Genomic DNA, 8,355 nt, shown 5'->3' on the forward strand with positions numbered 1-8,355 from the left:
CACATCTCGTGAGAGTGTCAGTCAAGTGAATTGATTTGAAGGTAAATTGAGTCAGTGTGTAAATAAATCAATTGACTATTTTTGTGCATCGATTTTTTTAACTCATACTGAAATTTTTCCTCTTAAAAATACTAAAAATAAATGCTCATTTGGTAAACTGGTAAAATGAAGTACAAATTGTTTTAATGTATTTTTGTATGACAGGACTTTTTTGACTAAGAAATGATAAAGCATAGAGGATTTAATTCACACCAATATTTAATGGTGACTAGCTCATTTAATACGGTTTCATGAAGCTGCTAAATATCCAGGTTGCTCTAAGTAAAACTTGTATCATCTGTAAAGAGACAAATTTGACTCTGAGAATATTGAGATATTCCAAATATTATTAGCATACAAAAAGATGTCATCATACTCACACTTACAAGCTAATTTTTGTTATTAAGATATTACTTGAACAAGTGAAATTGTGTTTATTTATTAAGATGTTAGGATTTAGAAGTCGAAAGCTTCGACGATGAAGGGGTATACATATTATTAAAAATGGAAAACTTACAATCGTTGATGAATTTGTTACTTAAGAATCCAAATTGAAGGGAACTAAGTATTTTATATATCAAAAGAAAACAAAAAAGCCTTTTTTTAACCAATTCTTAAATGATCTTAGATAACGTAGGAAAGAGTGCAAATAGTCGATAAAAAAATTAAATTACCCATTAAATAAATTCGTAAGATAGTTTAAGGTGCATTCTGGCAGGTTTTAAAATATATTTAGGATAAGCCGATTTATCCCAAATTATGTTCAGCTTCTAGTGTCATTTATACGAATATAATAAATACCATAAATGTATAAAAATTAAACTCTATAAACTCTCAGAAGTGGAGCATGAGTAGGAATTCATTGGATTGATTAAGGTTTTTGCAACATTTACAAAATAACAATTCTTTGGGGACCCAGGTAAAAGTAAGCATTAAGCCAGATGAATAAACCTTACTTCCTAATTCATTTACAATAGAGCATGTTTCCTACCAACATCCACTTGTTATAATAAATACCCATCCTTTGCAGCCTAGTTCTATGGAAGATAATATATAACTACGGAAGAAGACGCTGTCCAAGAATGTCTTTAAGTGAAATAATGGTAGCATCTTCTTTGAAGATAAACATAGGGTTTCGAAAAGGCTTTGAAAGAAAAGCTAGATAATGACTTAGTACAACCTAAAAAACTCAGTCTCAACATCATCAGAGAGGATGTTCGAGTCAGTTATTTGAAATAAGTATATAAAGTTTAGAAATTTCTTATCTCTAAAAATACTACCTCATTTTTCCATTTTATTTATTTTAATGTAATTTATAAAAAATATAGTTAGTACTGTTTTATGATCATAAAATAAAAATAGGAGACTATTATTAAGCCATGTGACCTGTGGTAGAGTACTAAGCATTCAAAATTCGATTATACGATTGGTCAAAACCCAAGTTATAGTTAAGGTAGGGTCTGTAGCCATGCTTATAAATAAAAAAAAATAACTTGTCCTGGCATTTCAAAATATTTTCTTAGCGAATCAGATAGTTGGAAATTAGCTGAATATTGATGTTTGTAATATACAGATCGTGTTATCGTGAGCTACGTATTACCCTACTTGATTACGGCTGGCAGGCTGCGAAATTTTTCGTTTTTATTTTTTGAACCGGGAGTCAGCAGACCTCACTTTGCTGTGTTACTGCACGTTGCATTAATCATTTTTGAGCGTAATTTTCGTGTTTTTTTCACTATGGCTGTTTATACCCCATCCGAAAGAGTTTAACTAATTAAATGGTTTTATGGAGGCAATTCGGCAGTACAATGTAGAGATTTGTTTTCAGTGACAACGGTTTTAAATGTGGTTACAAATTTTGAGACATCTTTTTGTCTTCAAGATTGTAAAAAATGCCACACAAAACGTCAAGAACTACCTGTTGAAGTGGTCCAGGATATAGAACGGCGGGAATAAATGGTTTGCAGTACCCTAGAACTTGATTCGACACGGTCCACTTGAAGTGTTGGAGAGGAACTGGGAATGAGCAATAAAACTGTTGCTCGTATCTGGAAAAAATATGGGTACTAATGTTTCAAGTATTTAAAAACTCAGGAAATATTTTCTGAAGACCAGTGGCGAAGAATGGAATTTTGTGAAACCATGATGGAAAAGGTAAATGAAAATGAATATTTTTAAAAAAATATTTTGTTTTCTGATGAATCTTCTTTTCCATTACATGGTAAACACAATACTTCCATTGTTCGTTATTGGTCTCAGGAAAACGAGCACAGAAGTTTTCAGTTTCGTACCCAGTATCCTCAGAGATTGACTCTTTGGGCAGGTATTTTGGGAGACAATTTTATAGGGCCATTTTTTATTGATGGCACTTTAAACGCCCAAAAGTACCTTGAGTTGCTGCAAAACCAAGTTCTTCCTGCCATTCAAATCCTACCTGATGTAGACCTGGGATCGGTTTATTTTCAGCAAGATGGCTGTCCTACTCATAACGCGGCTAGGGTAAAAGAATTTTTAACAAATACTTTTCCGAACCGCCTTATTAGTGGGACTGGCGATATTAAATGGCCTCCTAGATCTCCAGATTTGTCTCCAAATGACTTTTATCTGTGGGGTTACCTTAAGCAGACCATTTACAAGCATGAATTTAGTAGGCTAACAAATTTAGAGGAGTTGCGAAATAAAATTGTCGAAGGTGCCAATTCCATTTTACCTGAAACTCTTTTGGAGGTGCGAAATAGCTTTTACGATAGGTTAAGTTTTTGTTTAGCGAAAGAAGGCGGTTTATTTGAGCCTTTTATTTAAAAAATGGTATGGTGTTAAGTTTGTTTATTAGAGTTTTATTTCTGATTTTTTATTATATTTTTATCAGAGTTGATATTTAATTTTTTATTAGAATAACGCTTTAATTTTCATTATGCAAAACACAGCATATTAAACATTTTAAGATTACAATTCTGTGCGGGTTTTACACATTGTCATGTCTTTAAAACCTGCATTACAATAAATATTTTAAAAATGCCTGGATTTTCGCGTAATATTTTGGGACATTTTGTCGCCAAACGACGCAGCTCCCACAAAAGTCAGATGTTTACTAATCCCGTCCTTGGGTCGGCCGGGGCGGTGCTCTGTCGCAGGCACTCGTACACGCGCGACGTTGCAAAATTTCGCCTCTATGCGGTTTCCTATAAGTAACGAACGAAAACACGATCTGTATGTACACAGTACATATATTGCAGTATGTACAGGGTGGCCAAATAAGCGAGGTAAGTGGCTGTATCTCAGGACCTGTACATCTGGCAACTATGGAATTTTTTTTATTATTATAAAAGTGGCCATGACAAAATTCTGGAAATTATCTTTAAGTTCCGGATTTTACCGCAAGAGGGCGCAACTAAAAACTAAATAAGAGAAACCTCTTTTTCTCCGAAAACTTAAATATTAACTTATACTTTTGATATTATTTTTAGTAACCCTAGATAATTTGCTATCATTTTGGTTTATGAATCGTTGACGTACGAACGAAAGTAGGGGTGGGGGAAGCTATTGAAAGCGGAATCATCAAGATCGCTGTAAATTCTAAACCACTCATTACATTTTAGCAATTCAAAATTTATTTGCTAGATAAATGTAGCTGCTTTTAAAGTCTGATATCATCAGTACTCTACAGTTTCTAATAAAAGCGCCAGAGGGCGCAATTTGTAATAATTCCAGTTTTTTTCATTTTGCTCTAAAAATTCAAATTGAATGGTATATTTTTGACATACTATTTAAAAAGTAAAAAATATTTGGTATTTAATGCCTCGATAGGTGTTCAAACTGCTTTCCATCACATTCCAAGCAAGCTTCCAATCTTCTTTGGGTGGATAAAACTGCTGTTTCGATTTCAGCAGCTGATATTTCATTTATTGCACCACGGATTCTGTTTTTCATATCCTGTCTTGTTGTAGGTGGAGTTTGGTACACAATATCTTTTAAACGACCCCCATAAGTAAAAGTCTAGGCATGTTAAATCGGGTGACCTGGCCGGCCAAGGATATAGACTCCCCCTTCCGATCCAGCGTCCTTGAAAGTAATTATTTATATGATGCCGCACCAAACGGGAAAAATGTGCTGGGCACCCGTCCAATTGGAAATACATGGTCCGTCTTACTTCCAATGTCAAATCTTCCATTAAAATAGGCAAGGAATTTGTTAAAAAATGCAAAAAAAACATTACCGGTTAATGTGCCATCAAAAAAAATAAGGACCAATAATTTTCATTCCGATAATGCCACACCACACGTTTACACTCCAGCGGCCTTGGTGCTGGACTTCTCGCATCCAACGAGGATTTTCAACCAACCAATAATGCATATTATGCCTGTTGACTTTTCCATCGCTATAAAAAGTGGCTTCATCGGTCCACAGAATCTGTGACAAAAAATCCCTGTTTTCGCGAATCATTGCTAGTATCCATTGGCAAAAATCAATTCGGCGCTCAAAATCATGTTCGTTTAGAGCTTGGTGTAGGATTATATGGAAAGGGTGTAGCCTTAAAATAAAAAGAAATGCCTATATCCGAGAAGAAAATTATAATAAAAAGATGTATTACCTGTGGTCTTTAAGTATATTTTGAACAGTAATTCGAGCTATTCCCAAATCTAAACATAACGCACGAGTTCCAATATGCCCATTAAACTCTACGTAGGCCAACACATTAATGATGTTTTCTTCAGTTCTTCTAGTAGAGCGACGCCTTCTAAATTTGGGCCGACTAAAACTCCCAGTATCGCGTAGTCGCTGTACCAACCGTGGAAAAATAGACGCTACTAAAAAGCACCCGATTCCCGTCACCATTCGGCTATCTCCGACTGTCCCATTCGGATATTTAAATATTATGTGAATGGCGGGCAACCAACAAAAGAGCAATGTTTGCTGCTATAGAAGCAACGGTTTCTGGCAATAAGAATAAGTAATGTAAATAATAATTTAATTAAAATAAAAAATAGCGTTTCTGGAATAATAATAATTATTGATTCTTTAAATAATAAATTAAATATAAATAAAGGATGCAAACAAGAAAATTGAATTATTAATTTTATACATAATACCCTAATGTAAGTATAAAAAAATGCAGTTTGGTTGAACGACCCAATGGAATGGAAATTGAATTATTTTTTTTTGAATAAATATCTTAAAAAATTTCTTTGGGCGAACATGGATTTATTTGATTTTGGATATTATTTAAAATTACTACAGGTTATTTTTGAGAAAGTGTTATTTGAAAAATTTATTTTTCTACTACCTTATAACTTAAGATTTTTAATTTTATTTCCCTTAAGCATAATTGAATTTTTTTATTTGACTATATCTTGTTTATTATTTTTTATAAAATTAATTTTTTACTATTGCGGAAGGGTTGTTGGGTGGGGTCAGAAATAAAACAGAAACCTGTTTACCTAAATGTCGAACGTATAGATACATACATCTTCCTTATCTACTAATCCTTAACTTATCAACATACCATTGAATTATAAAAATTAAATAAACAAACGCTCGGAAGAATAAAAACATTTGTTTCTTGCCTTATTGTTGATTCTAGTTTGCCCACAATAACACCTACAATTTAACCCATGTTAAAAATAATTCTACGCTCTTATTATAAATGTGTTTTAATTATAACTTAAGAAACCTAGACTTAGGTAAGAGGTGAATGTATAAAAAATTAATTTTATATTGTTTTTTTTTTTATAACAATTTTTTTAACGGATTGTACCTGAATGTAATTTTAACTGTGTCGTGGTTTTTGTTGTTTTAGTTTTTGTACACTTAAAGAAAATTTATTTTAATAGTGTTTTTTATGTACTTGAAATTACTGTTTTATCTCTGTAATTACTTGAATCCATTTCAGTGTCCTGAGGATGACTTAATATAAGTCGAAACGTCGACATTTAGGTAAACAGGTTTCTGTTTTATTTCTGACCCCACCCAACAACCCTCCGCAATATTGAAGATATTGGGTCACAAACACGAAACTGAAAATTAATTTTTTACATTAAATTGTGCTTATTAATAAGAATGAAAGTAGAAAATGAAGTATTGTAGTAGCAGTGTCATTTCCTCACTGTGGATGCTTTTGCTGGATCAAACTCTCCACTTAAGGAAAGTATGCACTTTGCTCCCTTTTGTTATACAGATAACTATTATTTTTTTAATAAACAATTAAGTTCAAGAACAAATAACTATTAAGTTCTCTATATGTGGACATATCAAAAGGAAAAGCCCAACTTAAACAATATGGTATTGTATATTTAGAAAAAATAGATAAATGGAAAACAAAATTTATAAAATATTGTAGTGTTGTACTTTAATTTTAATCTTAAATATATAAACGTTATTAATCTTTCTGAAATAAGTACCTATTTAAATAACTTTTTAAAATAACTCTTATACCTAGGTAGAGAGGTAATTTTGGTAAGTGAAAACAATGGATTTAACTAGTTATACTGTTATATAAATGTACCATATATTAAAAGTTTTATTTTATAAATGCTGCAAAGACATGTATATGACTGATTTGAAAAGAAACTTAATTATTTTATGCTAAAATACTAATTTACAATAATTCACAGTTTCGATTAATACTCATAAGAAGAAACTACAAGAAACTTATGAGATAGGTAATCTTTTTTCAAATATTTGCCTAAAACTTACATAAAAAATTATAATACACGTATACATACATACTTAAACCTATAAAAATATACCTACTATTATATAAAAAAAATACTGATAATTAGAAAAAAATATACAATTTATTATTTTTATTTACTGCTCCTTCTTCTTTTTTGATGGAAAATAAACTTGTTTGTCCATTTTTCATTTACTTGTATTTGTCTTATTTATTTGTTCCATCATCCATGTCAGTTGTCTCATGCACCTAGACATTTACAGGTATATGTTAATACATCTTATATAATTTTATAAAAAGGTAACTTACTTATCATAAGTTTCATCATTTAAAGATCTTAAAAAGTTTGATATGCTTTCAATTTCTCTTGTTGATTGCTTGTTCAATCGTTGTACTGCTACTTGTTGATTTTCAGTCGTCTTCTCATTAACAAACATTTCAATTTCTAGACTATGGCTAGCTTCAATATTATTGGAAGAACATTCCCCAAGGAGTTCCCCTAAAACAGAATCGCTTCTCTTCCTTTGCTCACACACCATAAAGACAATACAAAAATAAGGCTTACAGCCATGCTACTGGTGATCATCCAGGCCCCTTGTGTAGATACCCTAAAGGACTATATAATGTTACCTGCACCAGCTACACATTAAGTACATGTTTAACAATCCTTCACTAAATAGTACAATGAATATGTACAGTATGTAATAAATACTTTGCTAGAATTGAAATTGCTACAAATTTACCTCTAAAATTGCTTTGATTGCAACAATATACTTTTTCAATCTTGTCTTCAATTTTCCTTGTGCGAACAAGTGCATAGTTTGTGCTTATTTTATGCTCTCTTAACCATTCCTCAAATCTTTCTTCACTGGAAAAATGGAAAGTTGAGGACTCTATTTTGATATCATGACTTACCTGTAAATGAGCTTTAAGTCTTTTATAAGTCTCACAAGAATACTTAATCTCTTTGCATAAGGGACAAGAAATGTGTGACTTTGGGTTATCTGGGAGCTGCTGCTTATGAATAACCTTAATATGTTTGTTTTTAGCTGAAATGGAATAAAACATTTTACTGCATAAGTGGCACATATTTTTGTTGATAGTTTGGTCCTGATTCTGATGGTTTTAAATAGAATCCATCTTTACAGCTAAAATCGCTGAATTGGAATTAATACAGCTTTTCAGGTATTATTTTAAAACACTATAAGCAACAATATGGTCAATATTTCACAAAGAAACAAAGGAAAGTTGAGTATAATCGCGATAATCGCAATAATCGATCAAATTAGTTGGAGCTTTTTTACAAAAGTAAACAACCAACAACAAACGCAAAAAAAGCGGGAACATTCGTGTCATTCTTGTCATTCACGTCAAACGACCGAATTTTTCTCCGAACATACACGATCACCGGCGGGAATCGGGTTCTTTTGAGTGGCGTCTTGGAAAAATTCCTCTGCCATAATGGCGGCGATCTGGATACCGAAGGGCATACTGTCTTTCAGCTATTGCTGCATTTTGAAAGCACTCAAAGAAAACCGCAATCAAATCCACAGCTTCATTATTTGTCAAAGGCATTTTACAAAAAATCGAGCAAAGAAAATTGAAAACAGATTTAAACTGACCGTCTAATAAATATTTGATGTTTC

The 8,355-nt window shown here is 32.1% G+C and overlaps 1 long non-coding RNA gene across 1 annotated transcript; it reads right to left on the reverse strand.

Annotated features, from left to right (window-relative positions):
- Positions 1-6,510: 6,510 nt before the first annotated feature.
- Positions 6,511-8,113, reverse strand: LOC126749600 (uncharacterized). Its single transcript, XR_007665169.1, has 2 exons — positions 7,019-8,113; positions 6,511-6,958 (listed from the first exon to the last, which is right to left on the reverse strand). It is a non-coding gene; the product is annotated as an uncharacterized LOC126749600 (long non-coding RNA).
- Positions 8,114-8,355: the final 242 nt, after the last annotated feature.

This window comes from Anthonomus grandis, unplaced genomic scaffold, assembly GCF_022605725.1.
Source record: "Anthonomus grandis grandis unplaced genomic scaffold, icAntGran1.3 ctg00000349.1, whole genome shotgun sequence".
Classification (NCBI taxonomy): Eukaryota; Metazoa; Arthropoda; class Insecta; order Coleoptera; family Curculionidae; genus Anthonomus; species Anthonomus grandis.